Source organism: Thamnophis elegans, chromosome 5 (genome assembly GCF_009769535.1).
Source record: "Thamnophis elegans isolate rThaEle1 chromosome 5, rThaEle1.pri, whole genome shotgun sequence".
NCBI classification, from domain to species: Eukaryota; Metazoa; Chordata; class Lepidosauria; order Squamata; family Colubridae; genus Thamnophis; species Thamnophis elegans.
The window spans coordinates 13,712,017-13,731,507 of record NC_045545.1 but is presented as its reverse complement, the minus strand read 5'-3'; the positions used below and the strand labels follow the sequence as shown (position 1 = coordinate 13,731,507).

Here is a 19,491-nt window from a genome sequence, read left to right as displayed (position 1 = left end):
AAAGGAAAAAAGGAAAAAGGGACAGAGAGACAAAAGGAAGGAGAGAGAGAGAGAGAGAGAGAGAGAGAGAGAAAACACATGGCCGGCAAGCCACTCCCACCAGGTCACATGGCCGGCAAGCCACTCCCACAAAGGAGGCCACACCCACAGAGTAGGTTCGAAATTTTTTTGAAACCCACCACTGATTCGAACCCACTTCATCCCTACTCAGGTTTATTCTTAAACCTATTATCTTGTAAACGATTGACAAACCAAATCAAGTCAGTCAAATAAATCCAATGGGGTCGCCGTCAAGAGGTATCTCGGGCTGCAGGGTTAGCCGGCAATTCCCCCCCTCCTCCTCCTAGGCGCATCTCCGCGCTCTTCCCCGTTCACCTGTCCTTCGGGATGGTGCAGAGGGGCATTGGAGGCCAATCTGTCAAAAGAAAATAGCAAATACAACCACCCATCACCCACCCACCCTCAAAAGCACCCGGGCCGTGCCGGACTTTCCTTTCGGGGGCCCTGGCTCGGTTTGGCTGCAACCGCACCTGAACGGCGAGGCGGGGAGGAAAGGCGTCGCCAGCAAATCACATGGGCTCTCTGCTTCTGGCGCCATTGGATAGGGCCCAGCCATTCGCTTCGCTCTGCCTTGAGAGAAACGAGGGTAGCAGCCAGACCGGGCGTGATTTAAAAAAAAAATGGTGGAGGTTTGCTTCTTCCTTCCTCCAGCCAAGGCCGAAGTGGTAAGCTCGGGGGCTTCGTCTAAAGCTTGCCTCGCCCGGGTTTGGACCGCGTTCCCTCGCCCGGTGCATTTGGCCCCGCCTGCATGGGCTCGGCTGCTAGAGTGAGTCTCTTCTCCGCGGCTGCTGCTGTTGCTGCTTGGTGAGGTGCGTAAAAAACGCCCGGTTTGCCGGCTGATTTGATATTATTGCTAACTGGAGGGTCTACGGTCTTCGGCCGGTTGTGTTGCGGATCAGAGATTTTTTGTGCAGTCTCACCCGTGATGAGGTTGGCAAAAGCCGTCACGCTAATGCGGGGCATCCCTTTTTACAACAATCTTGGCCGGTGGGCCGGTATTGGCGTCCCTTTGGGGCGGTGGGGAAGAGGCGCTGACTTCGCCAGGAAGCGATTCGTTTGAAGCACAAAGCTCAGGTCTCGGGGAAGGTTGGAAAGTCAGACTTTGCCTTCAGTGAGTCTTGTGCTCAGGTAAGTGAAGGTGAGATGATAGCCTTAAGACTTTAAACTTGCACCTGTTTTACCTGGAAGTCAGTGCAAGTAGTAAACACCGCGGAGCTTACGCGCGGTTTATTTAATGAGTCAGGATTGACTGCTTGCAAACGGTTGCAATATTGACAAAGCCACAATATGGCAGTGTGTGATACTGAACACAACTTTTGCTGGTATTAATAGACGTGTTTATTCCTGCGCTGCACATAAATTCTCTGGTTTTTATTTTGGACTGTGCTGGACTAGCTCTCTTTTGCAAATAGAAAGATAGGTCTTTTCCTCACATTTCTGACTGCTTCAGAAGGATGCTTAGACTGCTAGTTTCTTGGGCAACATACTTCTCTCCTTTCGTAAAAGTTAAGAAATATATGAAATATTAACAGACTAGAAGGCTTGTGACAAGGTCTGTAAACTATCTTCTGTGCTACTGTATAAACTAGATGGTATTAACTATCTGAATGAAAATGGATTTTCACGGTAAAGATGAAACTTCATCTCCTTTGTAAACGAATGAAATAAAATTCAGTCGTCTATAGTTTTTGGGGTGTTCTTTTTTCCAGAAACCAGCTTCATTCATCATATGAGAAAATAAAATACTAGTGATTTTTCCTTTGAAGAAGATATTGCATTTTAAAGACGAGCCTTGCAATGCTGGATTAAGTTAAATCTTATCCAGAAAGATGTACTGTGTGACACAGTTGTGTGACTTCACCTACTAATTTAAGGAATCCTCAGGTCACTCCCTTCCCCTGTTTCTTTGGGCAGATGTAAGAGAAGTGGGTTTTTGTTTTTGTTTTTGCCCGAAGAACAAACCCAAAGTTGATGTAAGTGCTATCTAAAGGTATCAAAATAAATGAAGGTGCTAGTATCACTTAGAAAGACATCAACTTCAAAGCCCAAGCATTCTAAAACATAGGATACCAATGCATGAGAAATGCTTACGGCTTTTGCCATACCAATAGAAAATACAGTGAAATATCTTGTTACTAAGGTCTGATGCTTCTCATTCATGAGAAAGACAGTTATGAATGGAAAGTGGGAATGCATCCAGAATTGTAGCAAGACCACTGAAATCGGGAAGGCTAATATCCTCAGATTAAATTCCATTGCAAAAGTCTTTTGTTTGTTCTCTCCCCTCTCTCCCCCCCCCTCCTTTGGCTGCCAACAGCGACTTGCCGAAAGGCATCCATAATAGTTGAGGATAGCAGCTGCTGCTGAGAACAGAAAGTAACTAATTGTACTGCTGATATGGGAAGGAAAGTAATTGGAGGGAGATGAATCTCTCCATAGTTGAGTACTGTATGTGCCAGGAGAAAGGAGGAAGTGTGTTGCAGCTTAGGTGTGGTAGAGATGAAAGGCCATAAATATGAAATGTTATTTGCCATGCCCTCCAGGCATTGCTCTTTTAATTTGTGAAGCCTCGGGTGGCAGCAAATGCATTCATGTCCATTTTGTGCTGGGAAAAGCATCATAAAGACCTTTTATAGTTCAGTACTATGTCTTTAGGTAGTATAATCTTGCAGATCAGGGGTGGGTTCCTGCCAGTTCTAACCTCTTCTATAGAAGAGGTTCCACAAATCTACAGTGCCGTTTAGAACCTGTTCCAGCTCCCCCCCCCCCGCCGCCCATCCGCACATCATCAAGATGAAGAGCGAGAGGAGGAATTCTGGGAGTTGAAGTCCACAAGTCTTAAAGCTGTCAAGTATGAACACTCCTGGGGTTTTTTTCCCGAAAGGGTTAGGGGTGCAAGGATCTTGTAACTTGACAGCTTTAAGACTTGCACACTTCAATGCGAGAGTTCCTGAGCCAACATGACTGGAGGAGGAATTCTGGGAGTTGAAGTCCACAAGTCTTAAAGCTGTCAAATTTGAACACCCTAGGTTTTTTTTTTTCCTAAATGGTTAGGGGCGCAAGGGTCTTGTAACTTGACAGCTTTAAGACTTGCGTGCTTCAAATGCCAGTTTCTGAGCTAACATTTTGGTTGCTAAGCAAGAGCATTGTTAAGTGAGTTTCACCACATTTTACAAGTTGGCCACGCCCACCCAATCACATGGCTGGCAAGCCACTCCCACAAAGCAGGCCACACCTACAGACGAGATTCTAAAAAAATGTGAAACCCACCACTGTTGCAGATGTAACAGTTTCCCCCTGGATTAAAGATTCTTTGGTTTGCTCTTAAATGGCAGCTCCACAATATTTCTATACAGGTAGTCCACAACCTAGGACCCTAATTGAGTCCAAAATGTACATTTTGAGAAATTTGTTAAGTGAACTTGCCCCATTTTTCTCACCATATTTGTTAAAGTGAATCACTGCAGTTCTTAAATTAGTAACATGTTAAGCAAATCTGGTTTCTCCATTGACTTTCTTTGTCAGAAGTTCGCCAAAGGGGGGGGTCACATGCTTCTGAGACGCTGCGGCAGTTATAAATGTGAGATTAAGATTAGATTAAGATTAAGATTTAGTTTATTTGTATGCCGCCCTTCTCCGGGAGGGACTCAGGGCGGCGAACAACTCAAAAGGGGAAAAGGGGATACAAACACAATACACGTAATTAAAATACCCAAGAGTCATACAGCCATACAAGTCGAGAGGGGAGGGGAACTCATCAACCCCAGGCCTGCCGGCACAGCCAGGTTTTGACGGCTTTCCGGAAGGCCTGGAGAGAGGTGAGGGTCCGAATCTCCGCGGGGAGTTCATACAGTTGTCAAGCATCCGTATGCAAATCACGTGACCATGGGAATGCAACAATGGTCATAAGTGTGAAAAGTGGTCATAAGTCACTTTTTTCAGTGCCGTTGTAACTTCCAACAGTCACTAAATGAACTGTTAGGCGAGAACTACCTGTAATTCAAACATAACATTTCAAAATATTATGAAACACTCTTTGAGAGTTCCCTTGCTTTGCCACCCTAACTGTTGTTAAGTTAATTACCAGGTTGTTAAGTGAATCTGGCTTCCCTATTAACCTTGGAGAGCCGAGGTGGCGCAGTGGTTAAATGCAGCACTGCAGGCTACTTCAGCTGACTGCACTTCTGCAGTTTGGCTGTTCAAATCTCACTGGCTCAGGGTTGACTCAGCCTCCCATCCTTCCGAGGTGGGTAAAATGAGGACCCGGATTGTTGTTGGGGGCAATATGCTGACTCTGTAAACCGCTTAGAGAGGGCTGAAAGCCCTATGAAGCGGTATATAAGTCTAACTGCTATTGCTATTGCTAACCTTGCTTGTCAGAAGGTCGCAAAAGGCGATCACATGACCCTGGGACAATGTAGCCATCATAAACACGAGTCAAGTGTTTGAATTTTGGTCATGTGACCAAGAGGATGCCGCAACGGTTGTAACTGTGAAAACCAATCATGTCACTTTTTTCAGAGTTCTAAGTTGAGGACTACCTGTATCTCATTTGTGAACAAGTAGTCCTCAACTTTCGACCCAAAATTTTGATTGTTCAGTGGGACATTTGTTAAGTGAGTTTTGCCCTATTTTACGACCTTTCTTGCCGCAGTTGTTAAGTGAACCACTGTAGTTGATAAATTAGTAACCCAGTTGTTAAGTGAACCTGGCTTTTGCACGTGGCACGACATAACCGCGGTAGACTAAAGCGCGCCGACAACACCGCGGTGCTAAAACCGTGATGTCAAAAGCGTGCCAACAACAGCGCGCCGACAACAGCGCGCCCACAGAAGCGTGATTTAACTTAAGGTGAGGTTTAGGGTTAGGTTTAGGGTTAGGTTTAGGGTAGGTTTAGGGTAGGTTTAGGGTTAGGTTTAGGGTTATTTTTAGAGTTATGTTACAGCGCGCTTCTGTCGGCGCGCTGTTGTCGGCGCGCTGTTGTCGCGCGGTTTTGACGGTGCGGTTTTGTCACCGCGCTTTAGTCACACGCGCTTTAGTCTACCGCGGTTTTGTGGTGGAACCGCTTTTGCATTGACTTTCCTTGGCAAACGGTCACGAAAGGGGATCACATGATCTTGGGACACAGCAGCGGTCATAAATGCGAACCAATTCCCAAACATCTGAGTTTTAATAACATGATCATGGGAGGGCTGCAAAGGTTGTAATTGTGAAAAATGGTCGTAAGTCTCTTTTTTCAGTATCATTGTAACTTTGAACTCTCACTAAATGAACTGTTGTAAGTTGAAAACTACCTGTAATATTACATCAGGGGTGCACAACTTGTGCCCTTTCATATGTTGCAAACTAATGAAATAAAATTCACTAGGCTATAGGTTTTTTTTTTTTGCAGAAGCCAACTTTATTTATTTAAAAAATGAACTATATCAGTGATAGTTAACCTTTTTAGTGCCAAGTGCCCCATCCCCCACGCATGCATGGCAGAGACCCGAAGACCAGCTGACTGGCGGGAGGCACGCACTCATGTTGGGGAGATGGCTGGAGTCTGCGCAGAGAGGATAGAAACCTTGGAAATAAATCAAGATTCATCAATACCATATAGCAGTGGTCCCCAACCTTTGGCACCAGGGAGCGGTTTTGTGGAAGACAATTTTTCCACTAATTTGTGGGGTGGGGGCAGTGGTGGGTTTCAAAAATTGTTCGAACCTACTCTGGGGGTGTGGCCTCCTTTGTGGGAGTGGCTTGCCAACCATGTGACCGGATGGGAGTGGCTTGCCGCCCATGTGACCGGATGGGAGTGGCTTGCCGCCCATGTGACCGGATATGAAGATGCCAACGACACTTGTCAGAACCACCTTAAATTACCTCACACACAGCACTGGCATGCATAAGAATATGATGTAAACTTGTTTTTTAAAAGGCATCTTTGGTTTGCGTTAAAACAACTTCAACACACGCAATGTTCTGATTGCACCACAAACACAGTAGTCATCCTTACCTTTCACAGAGGCACTGAGGTTTATAAATATGAGCATGATAGTGTAGAATAATCATATCCAAGGACCAGTGGTGGGTTTCAAAAATTTTTGGAACCTCTTCTGTAGGTGTGGCCTGCTTTCTGGGTCCACTGGTGGAACCTCTTCTATTCTACCGAATAGGTGCGAACTGGTAGGAACCCACCTCTGGGTGGGGGAGAACGTGCAACATAGATCCCTCGCATGTGCAGTTTACAGAAGGGTTTGAGAATCTAATGCCTCATAATCTGAGGTTTAATCTAAGGCCTTGATGCTAAGAAGTTGGGGAGCAGCTGCAAATACAGATGAAATTTCGCTTCCCCCCCGCTCACCTCCAGCTGTGCATCTCAGTTCCTAACAGACTATGGACCGATACTGGTCCATGGCACTGGGGTTGGGAACTCCTGCCAAACAGGGCCTTCAGCCATGATGGCAAACCTATGGCACACATCCCATAAGAGTACGTGGAGCCATTTCTTAGGGCACGTGAGGCGCTGCCCTGTCAGCTCTAGCGGGCATGGACACGCTGGCCAGCTGATTTCTGCCTTCATTTTTTACCGTTTTTCGCCCTCTGGAGGCTTCCCTGAATCCTCTGGAGGGCGAAAAACAATCCAACGTGTGAACTGGAGGTTCAGGAACTGACTTCTAGTTTGCCCATTGGGCCATTGGGCGAAAAACAGCCATACGGGCAACCCGGAAATCCATCCCCAAACTTCCAATTTGCGCGTTGGGCCATTTTTCACCCTGCAGAGGCTTCAGGGAAGCCTCTGGAAGTCTCCAGAGGGTGAAAAATGGCCGAACAGACAAACCAGAAGTAGGAAAATGGGCAGCTTCCGGCCTCCGGAGGTTCTCCAGGGGGGTGAGGAAGGCTGTTTTCATCCTCCCCAGGCTCTTAGAAAGGCTCTGGAGCCTGGGGAGAGCAAAAAATTGGCAAACAGGCTGTTTTTGGCCTCCGGGGGGGGGGGAGGCCGTTTTCGCCTTCCCCAGGCTCCCAGAAAGGGTCTTGAGCCTGGGGAGGGTGAATAACAGCTCCACCGTGCTATTGTGTGCACAAGCAGGGGGAGTGGTGCACATCGGCGGGAGTGGGCACATAGAATTATGGGTGTGGACATGCGTGGCATGACCCCCCCCTGCACTCCCCCCGCTTTTAGCACGTAACGGCCAAAAGGTTAGCCATCACTGGCCTACCGCAGGTTTTTCTCTGTAATCTTAAGTATCTTTATTCATTGGATATGGGGAACCTTACTCAGCAACATCTGGAAGGCTAAAACTGCTGGGAATTCATGGAACAGAAGTTGCTTGAGCTACGTTATGGTTTAGCATTGTGGCACAATCAAGTCTGTTCCAGAAAGAAGTCAGGAGGAAAAAGGGTTTCAGCCGGCGTAGTGTAGGCCGAGCTGCAACTACCTTGGCAATAACATGTCTGTTTTTCTTAATAAGTAAGCAAAGGCTCTTGAAGATGAGGAATTAGGCATGTGGATTGTTTAACCATTAACATCACAGTACAGATAATTCTGTTGGCCCTGTCCCGATTTAGGAAGGTATGACTTATGATCCTTTAATAGTACCATGAAGTCCATTATATCCGGTAGGTTGATAGCTATTAAATAGAATATTTACATCCCTCGTTTCCAGTAAAAATATACAGTCAAGGCAGTTAGCAATAACATGTGGATAAAATAACCGCATTTAGAATTAAGCTTTTACATCTCAAATAAAAACATCCAATAAAAGAAGTATGTTAAGGAAGCCAAGACAGCTGCCAACAGGGTTTGAACAGCACAAAAAAAAAAAAAAAAATAAAGGAAGAGGGAGACCAAGCTTAGTCAAGGAATGAGCAGGCTGAAGGCGAAGACAGAAAGAAGCTCCTAAGATCAATCATAATTATCTCTTGTGGCTCTGGAGCTGTCTTATGGGGAGTTTGGCCCAAATTATGAGATGGGATAGCTGTTTCTATAGCATCCCTGTGAAATTGCCCTCAACATTAGAGGGGTTTAAGAAAGCAGTCTGGTTATTTTAGCAGGTCTTTGTGGGGGAGATGAATTGAGGGAGATACTTCGTGCGTACAAATGTACGTACATACATATATACCTACATTAATTATTCCTCAACCTAGGAGTATTCAACTGTGTGTATTGTTGTTCGTTTGGTTTGTTTCTTTGTTGTTCTTAATCTGTTTTACGCACGGAAGGGTTGTAAAACCCTCAAAATCAACTAACAATTGAAGTGGTAGGTAAGCCTACTAAAAGAAATAAGTCCTTTGCAGGGAAGGATTTTCTACTCAAGAGTATTTCCTGAACAGCGACCATTTTTAAAAAAGAAATCATCAGAAGGAAAGAAAAGCGGGAACTTAGGTTGCCCATTTAAGTCAGCCCATATATCCTTTGTTTACAGTATTCCCACTATGCTAAGGATATCCTTGGCTGGAGTAAAAAAAGTCAAAATGGCAGCTACAGTAATCAAAGTCTTGCCTCTTTTAACAGTGGGAGGGCTTTTGCTATGGTTGCCATCTTGGTTCCACCACAAAACCGCGGTAGACTAAAGCGCGTGTGACTAAAGCGCAGTGACAAAACCGCACAGTCAAAACCGCGCAACAACAGCGCACCGACAGAAGCGTGCTGTAACATAACCCTAAAAATAACCCTAAACCTAACCCTAAACCCAACCCTAAACCTAACGCTAAACCTACCCTAAACCTAACCCTAAACCTAACCCTAAACCTTACCTTAAGTTAAATCGCGCTTCTGTCGGCACGCTGTTGTCGGCACGCTGTTGTGGGCGTGCTTTTGACATCGCGGTTTTAGCGCCGCGGTGTTGTCGTGCCACGGCCATCTTGATATTCCCTGTTCCGCCGGCTGAACTGTGTTGAAAAATGTTGTGTTTCTATTGAACTTACAGCAGCTAATCCTGAATTCGCATCTGTATGTCTTAGATCTGCAAATGGAAATGGGTCGATATTTCTTTTTTGGGCAATATAGGAATGGCCACTCTAGGGCCATTTCACTTTTTCTCACCAGTGCTGTTTCACCTAGGAAGGAGTTTGCTTTTTCAGAAACTTTTTTCTCTCATCTTAGCAAATCAGAGCCAGATCTCTTCCTTGATTTATGATTCACACCACTTCCCTGTGCATAGGTCTTTAACCTACTTTTTCCATGGCCTTTTTAAAGGGCATTAAAGGAAGAAAACTATTTTCTGCTTTTCTTGCAACCTTCCTTGAGAGGATTAATGTGGCCTTTCATGTTTTTTGCATTATTACTGGCATTACAAGACATGAAAGCCGATAAATCTTCTACCCAATGATCATGATTTTAATTTTTTTTAATATTAGTGCATGATAAATATTGTGTACACCTTGTAGTTTTGGAGCCCTTGAAAGTTGTTGTTCATTAACCTTAGTGATCACTTTTCTGTCCTCTGCAGATTTTTCTGTTTATCAGCTGTGCACCAGCCCCACTCTAAGATGTGGTTAAATAGGCCACAGTTGGTCCTCAAGGACTATCTAGTCATTATTTTACAATCATAGCTTTTGCTGAAGATGTAACTAACAACAAATTGCATCTGTTCCTTTTGGCATTGGAAAAATGTTTTTCTTCCTTCCACCAGAAGTAAAAAGACTAAAAAGGCCATTACACTCTCTTCAGCCCTAAAGGGGCATTGCAAATAACACCCAGGTGGCATTAGTGTGGCACCAACCTATGGTCAAGAGTTATCTGAAAAAAACATGGTTGTTTTTTAATTGTAGATAATCTAAAAGTATAAACTAGTTTAAAAAATAGTTGGAAATAGAGGCAGTCAAGAAAAAAAATACTCTTATACCGTATGCTATGAAACTCATCTGTTTAGGATATGAGTTTACATTTGGCTTTATAGTTCATTATTACACTATACAAAGTTCAAAAGAACATCGTTTTAAGAGCGAGTGGGTATTACCTTAGCAAGATTGCACAAAGAGAAAACGATGGTCCCTTTCTAGTGTAAATGTCAGAAGCAAGAAGGTACAATAGTTATTTCTGGGTATAGGGAACAGGAAGAACCTTTGCTTGGTAAAACATAATCTTGACATTCAAAAGTCAGTCCCTGGCTGCTGTCATGATAATCTGCCTGATTTTGTGCCTGGGACCTTACTTTCTAGAATTTTGCAACCTGATAAATTGGTAAATCTCTGGTATGTGGACTACAACTCCCAGAATTCTCAGCAAGGGCTATACTGGCTAAATTAAAAAAGGGCTTTGAAATCTACACACCTGCAACTTGTCCACGCTGGGAAATACTGAGAAAAGGCAAAAATCCTTGAAAATGCAAGACGTTAGATGTTAACATGGTATATAGTTTTATCTGATAAAATTGACCCTACAAGAAGCAGATTTTGGAAGAAAAAGAAAATATAACTAAAATTACTTTTTTTTAGTTCCCATTATTTTCAGTTTTCAAAAATATTGCTACCTTCCATTGCTTACTGTCGTCCTGAAATATTAATCAGGATTTACATTTGAAAAAATGAGGATTTTTTTAAACATTGCAGAATTTTCCAGTGAAATACAACACTACAGTCCAAGATTAATTTCTGTGTGCTAAGCGACTACATTAGACCAACATTTAATGTGTAAAAGCGACTACATTAGACCAACATTTAATGTGTAAAAAATAAGTTTGTTTCTATCAGGTAACCAGAATTATTAAGGCTTGTAGAATTAGGTAACTAATATTACTGGAGTTTTGTAAAAGTCTGTGGCTGCAGAAATAGCCTGCTCAATCAAACTTCAATCAAATTTCAAACTAGGAATCAGGAGCAAAGAAAAACTGAAAATAAAATTGCCAACATTGTAATATCCTTATAACAATTTTTAAAATACAGTATATGCATGTATGCAATTTTGATTGCTAGATCTGAAAAAAAAAAGATACCATAAAGCTGGAAAAAGAAGATTTGAGCATCTTCCTTACAGGAAAAGATGGCAACATCTGGAATTTTTTTAGGGAAAAAAAAGTTGATTCAAGGAAGATATGATCAAGGAAGGTGTATAATATTATGCATGGGCAGAAAACAATTTCATTAGGACTAAAATGAAAATGCTCCCTAAAATGGGGGTTGGTATGATCAAACACGGGTACACAGCATGATTTGGAAAACAGAATCGTATTCTCTGGGGGACAATTCTCCCTATGGTGTGGACTAGAGAAACATAACATCTCTCTCAGGTGGTTTTGATTCTTCTTCTCTGTTGAGTCTAATTGAGATATGACTCTGAGACCAGCTGCTGTGTCTGCCTTTTCCCAGAGATGCTTAGATGTAAAGAATTATGAGGTCATCCCCAGTTAAAACCTGTCCCTGTTGGGCAATCAATGCCATGCTCCACAGTCTCTCAAGAAACATTAAACAAAGTGCTGCATGATAAGCTGCCACCCCTCAGATAACCCAGAAGTCTTGCTACCAAACTTGCTAAAGAGTAGGAGGAGAGGAAAAATTGTTTAATTATTTCAGTGACCCAGCTTGACCCACAGCCCAAATAGTCACCCTTTGAATCAGATGTGATTCTGTAGAGACATCCTTCACTGTTTCGGGGAAGTAAAGTTGCCTTCAAACCACAGCAGCTACATGTTCTGGTTTCTTTTGCAGTGTCTTCCAAACTCCTAATAAATTATTTGTGCTTGTCGTTGAATGATTGGCATTGCTCACTGATGACAGACCCTTTCCTGATGACAATTGCTATCTATTAAAGACACCATTCATGGAGAGGACAGATGGGTTGATCATTTAGTCCAGTTCTCTTCCTCCTCCCTATCCCCATCATGAACTTTTAAATAAGCTTTTCCTTTCGCTTTCCTTTGCTATGCTATGCTATGCCATGCTATGCCATGCCATGCTATGCTACGCTACGCTATGCTACGTTACGCTACGCTATGCTATGCTACGCTATGCTATGCTATGCTCCTCTCTCCTCTCCTCTCTTTGGCTAGTGCTGCAACACCACTAATTTCAGGACAGTGGGCCTTTGCAGAGAATTTTGAATTATATCATAGTGAATTGAAACGATTTCTTCTCAAGTAATTCGCGTCCATTCTGAATTACCATGATCTATCTTGTTCAGATCTTAAGCATATAGCTTGTTAACAAGAAAGAAAATGATACAGTACTTCAATGTTTTGCTAATTAATACTTTAGGCTCAATATTTTCTGTGCAAAATTGTAGCACTCGCAAACAAAGTTATTATTATTTTTGACCTAACAAGTAGAACCTTTTCAATCTTTGCCTTCATACTCTCTTTAAATATATATAACACATTGTTTGTATAATCAAAGCCTTTAAATGCTATCTTCATATTGAGGAAATTTTGTCACATGATTTCTTTGGCTGGCTTAACCATTTGTAAATTGCTAGTCATTTTTGTTATACTGTAGTATTTGGATTTCTTGTTAAGTTTAAATATTTTTGACCTCAAGTAAAACAGTGACACATTTCTTGAATTTTAATGTGATTTTCTTTCAGGATTGATCTTTCCAGCATGGTGATTTTAAAAAGAAAATAAAGCCTGAAAAATAGTTTCTAAAATATCAATGCAAAGAGAAACATCTCTTAAAAATTAAGTTCAAAACAGCTTTGCTGGCCAGAATTGGTGTAATCAATTCAAGTGAGTTTTTGGTATTGTGAGAAAAATGTGTCCATTTGGAGTGACAGCTGGATATTCAAGACTCCTGACCCTCTTCTCTAAGTCATGTTTCCCTGTTGTTGCAAATTATAATTGGGAAAGAGATTTACCATATTTTTTGGACTATAAGATGCACCGGAGTATAAGATGCACCAAGATTTTGAAGAGGTAAATTAAAAAAAAAATGCCCATTTTTTTGTCAAAACTGGGCATGCAGGGAGGCCTGCAAAGAGCTCATGGGGGCCAGGAGGGCAAAAACACCCCCATTTTTATGAAAAATGGGCCCATTTTTTGCTTATTTGTGCCCTCCCCAGCGCCCAGGAACACTTTGCAGGTCTTCCAAACTCTCTGTGTGTCCATTTTTGTGAAAAACTGGATGCACGGGGTGGGGTTTCAGGAGGCCACAAATGCTGTGTTCAATGTATAAAATGTACCCAGATTGTCACCCTCTTTGTGGTGCATCTTATATTCCGAAAAGTACAGTAATACTTTTTCTCAGTTGCTATGATATCAGCTATTATTCCTCCTTGCCTCCTTGTAGCTACTTCTTAACTACATTTATACAATAACGGACATTTTCTAGCGTGGTGCTCTGGCTTGGTGATTTAAGTTGCAATGATTGTTATGAATGTTTAGGTTATAATATAGCATTTGGAATGAATAAGGTTAAGTAATTTGATAATCCTTTAACTGCTTTTATTACTGGAGAAATGTCAAAAAGTTCAAGAACTCGGTTGAGTTTATATGATCATCATTTCAGCTACCAGTTAAGGTAGAATACTCTACTGAAGCTTAATTGTACCTTTCCTTTCATACAAGGAAATAAAAAAATACTTATTGCTCGTAATCAATTCATTTGCAATTAACTTTTAACCCGATCCCTATATAACTCAAACCTTTTGAACTTTGAGAGATGTTTTGATATTGATGCTGTTCAAGTTTATTGTTTTATGATAATTTGATGGAGGGAAAGCTGTGGTCTATCCTGATTTTGTTCACAATAGTGAGCAAACAGTTCTATTTATATAATCAAGACCACTCCTTTCACAAAATTGACTTGGAGTAACAAAAATACTGGATATTCTATAGAACTAGATAAATGGCAAAAACCTTGGGATAGAAACTACAAATTGACAATGGGAACTACGTACAAGGAAAACCTGAATAAAATGTTTTATAGGTGGCATTTGCCACCAGCAAGGCTAGCAAAGATGTTCAAAAACATATCCACCAAATGTTGGAAATGCAACCAGATACCGGGCTCATACTACCATATGTGGTGCCCAAAAGCTTAAAAGTTTGGATGAAAATACATACATGGTTAGAGAAAATGATACAGCAACATATAGATTTAAAGCCAGAAATATTTTATTAGGAATTTTGCCAGAAAAAATATAATAAAGGGAATATATATATATATATATATATATATATATATATATATATATATATATATATACATACACACACACACACACATATATAATACTACATCTTAATGGCAGAGAGAACTGTATTTGCACAACACTGGAAAAATGAGGAAACTCCTTCAGATGAAAATGTAAAAAAATGAAAGAAATTGATTGTGTAGAAATGGATAGGTTAATGCTAAAGGATAATGAAGATGCAGAATATTTTTTTAACGGGATTTATTTTATCAATGGTTAGATAATAAAGGTAGAAATTAAAAGTTGGAATAATACTGTTATATACAAGTAAAGAATATCATTATTACTATTATTATTTAAAATGACCCAGACAATACACTGTCTGTTAAATACATATATCCATTTGATGGAATGGATGTTGCATTGATTTTAATTCTGTATTTTTAAAAATATTTTAAATGTTTTTATATTGTTGTAAGCCGCCCAGAGTCCCTAGGGAGTGGGCGGCATACAAATCCTATTAAATTTGAAATTTGAAAACGTTAAAGAAAAATATATAAATAAAAAATATATTTTTAAAAAAATACTAGTATTCGGTCATACATGCATAGGACACATGGTTGTGGTTCTGGTTCTTATATTGACATGAATGTGCTGAGATAAGGACCTGGGCATTTGATTGACACATTTAAAATGTGACCTAGGTAGTTGTGTCTTGGAACTCTTCTGGGCTCTTTCATTGGGAAGAATCCTAATACACTCTGTATGAACAGCTTATTTCTAGATCGATTGAGCTGTATAATTTTCCCTGTTATGGGTATTATATAAAATCTCAAGTTTTACAAGCAAATTGGTTGTTTTCTACATTATCCAGCAACTGCAAATGTCAGCCAGATGATCCTTTTTGAATCCTCCATTGCTTCTGTTAAAAGCCTATCTACTACTGTTGATTTAGGCTTTGGAGCTTTATCATATATTGCATATTTTTTTCCTTTTTTTAATGTCAAACTAGATATACTGTAATTCTTGGTGTTGTGTTGTATACACTGCTCTTTGTTTTAATTGCTTAGTAAATCGTTGGTATGAATTGTAGAGCAGGCTCAATAGTTTTCAACCCTGTTTTTGCTTTTGTAAACACAGATGGAATTAGTTTCTCCCTTCCTTTTTTTTTTTTTTTTTACTTTTTACAAAGAATAATGTACTGTAAATTTAAAAATGTGGCCACATATGATCAAATCATATGACAAACATTGATTGGGTTTACATGTCAAATTAAGTCATTATGTAATATATAACAGAGGCCTGGGTCATACGTAAAACAAACAAACCAAGTTAGCATCATGCTAACCCAGCTATCAAAAGGGCTCAGTGGCTGAGATGCTGAGCTTATCAGTCAGAAAGGTTGGCAGTTCGGTGGTTCAAATCCCTAGTGCTGCGTAACAGAGTGAGCTCCTGTTACTTGTCCCAGCTTCTGCCAAACTAGCAGTTTGGAAGCACATAAAAAATGCAAGTAGAAAAATAGGAACCACCTTTGGTTTTAAGGGAACAGTGTTCCATGCGCCTTTGGTGGCGCAGTGGTTAAATGCAGCACTGCAGGCTACTGCTAGATCAGCAGGTCAGCGGTTCAAATCTCACCGGCTCAGGGTTGACTCAGCCTTCCATCCTTCCGAGGTGGGTAAAATGAGGACCCAGATTGTTGGGGGCAATATGCTGACTCTCTGTAAACCGCTTAGAGAGGCCTGAAAGGCCTATGAAGCGGTATATAAGTCTACTGCTACTGCTATTGCTTTGGCATTTACATATGATTATGGAGATGTCTTTGGACAGCGCTGGGTCTTCGGCTTTGAAACGGAGATGAGCACCACCCCCTAGAGTCGGGAATGACTAGCACATATGTGCAAGGGGAACTTTTACCTTTAACCCGGCTATCTTATCTACGTACTTTGAATTGCAGTGAGCATCTTTCTTATTCACCTCCAGCCTTGAGGAGCAGACAGAAGCTCTCTCATGGGGCTGGTTTTAATCAGGAAATTCTTTCACATCCTTTTCTCAGAATCACCTTTTAAAATAATAATTCCAGTTCCCTGAAGCTGCATTTAATTAAAAATAATAATTATTCTTTTTTTTTTGGTATGCATAATTTGACATTTTAGAATATGCAATTATTAGGCTAGTTGAAATAGTATGTCTGCTGTAACGGAACAATCCAGCTTTATTCAGATTTAACTTGAATAATCTTTTTGTGTTTTGGCAAAATGTGAGTCCTAAGTCAAGCTGGCCGTTTCAGCACAGTAAGTAATGCTCACTTCCCCATTACTAATTTTAACTGACACAGCCCCTCTGTCTCTAGTGGTAAAAGTTATTTTAATGTGGAGGAATCAACACTGTTTTTGAAGTATAGGGCTTCACTGTTCTTCAGAACAGCATTTTCCATCCTCTTATAAACAACCATGGAAATCTGCCCGAGAGGATTTAAGGGCTACAACGGTTGAGGGGGGAAAAAAAGTTTCAAAGCTTGAAATGTTCTTTGAGGAAGTGAATTATGTATTTCCTGAAATGCTTCTATTAATAATCTTTTGCAGTCATATTTTAAGAAATAGAATAATTGGTTCAAAATTATTGTCTGTTATATCAACTCCCTACACCTCTACTCGTCCCTCATGTTTTGGGGTGGGGGGGTGTATAAGAAAGGGCTTTATTTGTCAGTATGGCCACTGACTTCCTTTATTTTTCTACTCTGTTGTTACTTCTTGCCGGGTCAGTCTGTGGTCTAGTAGTTCATACCTCCAAGTAAGCCATAATGCACGTTGTTTGTTTTTGGTTAAATGTGGTATGTGAATCCAGTCGGTTGTGTTTTAATAAGTCATGTTTAATGGCTTAGAGCGACGTGTAACCTCAACTCTTGAGGCTTACTTAACAAACTGTGGCTTGGCTTGAAACATGGATCCAGACAATATATTTTCAAGGAGATGAAAGGAATCTGTGTTACATCAAGTGTCAGGGAACGTTTTACTCAAAGCTGAAAACCTAATTTCAGTTGTGGATGATCCACAATGTAGCAATAATGAAATTATAATGAAATTATACCATATATAACTTTATTAACAATCTTAATGCAGCTAATAAGGTAAGTCAAGTCAGATTTGATTCACGATGACTCCATAGACATTGACATATAATTTTGGGCAACCATATTTATCTTGGCTTTGCTTTCTTCTGAGATTTTTTTCCCCAGTTTCCCAATCTACTTTACAGCCCTGATATTCCCTGGCAGCCTCCCAGATTTTATCATGCTTAGATTCTGATCCCAAACAAGGATGGCCAGGTGCTGAGGGGTGATATCTGTACCACTTATTATGATAGTATATGGTATTAAATTACCATAAGGAAACTACAGAGATTCCAATCATTTGTTATCATATTTCATACCAATATGCCCTTATTTGATAGATATTAATCTAGATTGAATTTCTTTTTGTACTTATTGCATTAAACCCACTTACTATAATTACACTAATAATTTTACCATTTATCAATACAGGTTTTGAATTTAATAAGGGCGACGATCTGAAATTGTTTTTAGTTCTTGCAAGACCAATATGCTGCATTTATCAACGTTTTTTCTTTTCAAACTACAGTGGAACCTCTGGTTACGAATGCCTCTGACCACGACCGAATCAGGTTCTGACCAAAAAATTCACACACACAGACACATCCCCCCCCCCCCCCCCCGTGGCCGATTTCTCCTTTCACACCAATTTTATTTTTTTTGTAAGTTCCAAATTTCCAAAATTAGATTCAGGTCACGACCAAATTGGGTTGTGAACATAGTTATGGAATGAATTATGGTCGTGACCAGAGGTTCTACTGTATCAAGTTTCAAATAATTTTCCTATTAATGGTTCAATATTTGCTGTCTTCTCCCAAGGGTTTAGGGTTAGGATTAGGGTTTTGTCTTTCCTTCAGCCTATAAATATTATCAAGAAAAACTAAAAGCCAGGTTGAACGTAATAGTGCACTATATTTTAACTTTAGCAAGACCACGGCATTTTACAAAGTAGGATCTGTGAGCATATCCTAACAATTGTTTCATGTAGAAAGGAATGTGTCCCAAACATCTGTGTCTCGAAAGGCTGAGCTATTGTTTTTTTTGTTGGCCTGCCATTCTCCAGATAAATGGATCCCAGAATACATTTTTGATTAGCTGAAAGGAACCATCACATCAACTAATATTTGAAACTGTCCAGTGACTACAGAAATTGACTATCCCCCTGTTTTCCAGGTATTACAAATGAATATTTCTCTTTAGCAAATGATGCTTTGTAGCAAACAGTTTGTTGAAATTCAGGTCCTCTTTTGTATTGAAACTACACTTCGATTTTCTGAAAAGCATCTCATGTGCTCCTACAGAAAAGAGAGAAATATGGGAAGTCCTGGACTTGCAATAATTTATTAGTGACTGTTCAGAGTTATAATGGCACTGAAAAAAGTTATGACAGGTTTTCCCACTTATGGCTGTTGCAGCATCATTCCCAAGGTCACATGATCAAAATTCAGATGCTTGGCAACTGGTTCATATTTATCAGGGGGTTGCGTTCACCCAGGGTCATGGGACCCCCCCCTTTTGCGACCTTCTGACAAAGTCAATGGGGAAGCCAGATTCACTTAACAGCCATGTTACTAATTTAACAACTGCAATGATTCACTTAACAACTGTGGCACGAAAGATCGTAAAATGGGGGCAAAGCTCGCTTAACCAATGTCTCACTTAGCAACATAAATTTTGGGCCCCATTATGATCGTAAGTCCATAATTGCAGATGATATTTATGCTGCATTCCTCTTGGTCTAACCAAGGGCACTTCGTGCACCTCTTTCTGGGATCTGTGCGTTGAAAATAAACTAAAAAAACTAGTAGCTTCATTTATCTCCATATATAGTGCCTGGTATTTTTTATTTGATATGCCCTTATATCAAAGTACAATGCAAGACTTTTTTTTTTCCATAACCAAAATCCTGTAAGAGAGGATGAGTGGCTTAGGCAACTTCCAGGCCTAAAATCTTGGTCTCCCATTCCTAGTGCAACCATGCAATGCAGGGGTGGGTTTCAGGCTGTTCGCGGTGGTCCCCGCGAACCGGTTGGTCGGCGAACCTGGAAGTAAGTAACTTCCGGGAACGCCGAAGGGTCTACCCGCCCGCGTTTCTTACCCGGTTTTGACGAGTTCTGTGCTTCCACGCATGCGCAGGATGCATATAGCGCCTGCACGATCCTCCAGGAGCAGCTGGAGCATCGCACAGACGCTAGTACGCATGCGTGCACCGGGCGCGTGCACGAGGACGCCGCCGGCCCCGTTTCAACCGAACCGGTTGGAACCGGGTGAG

The 19,491-nt window shown here is 41.0% G+C and overlaps 1 protein-coding gene across 2 annotated transcripts in view; it reads left to right on the top strand.

Moving 5' to 3' along the window:
- Window positions 1-582: 582 nt before the first annotated feature.
- LRRC8D (leucine rich repeat containing 8 VRAC subunit D) overlaps window positions 583-19,491 on the top strand; it is an 87,620-nt gene continuing 68,711 nt past the window's right edge. The window contains exon 1 of one of the 2 annotated variants that reach the window (XM_032217669.1): window positions 583-869. The gene's annotated coding sequence lies outside the window, so the exon portion shown is untranslated. The remainder of the gene's footprint in view (window positions 870-19,491) is intronic. The other variant, XM_032217667.1, reaches the window with a different exon arrangement.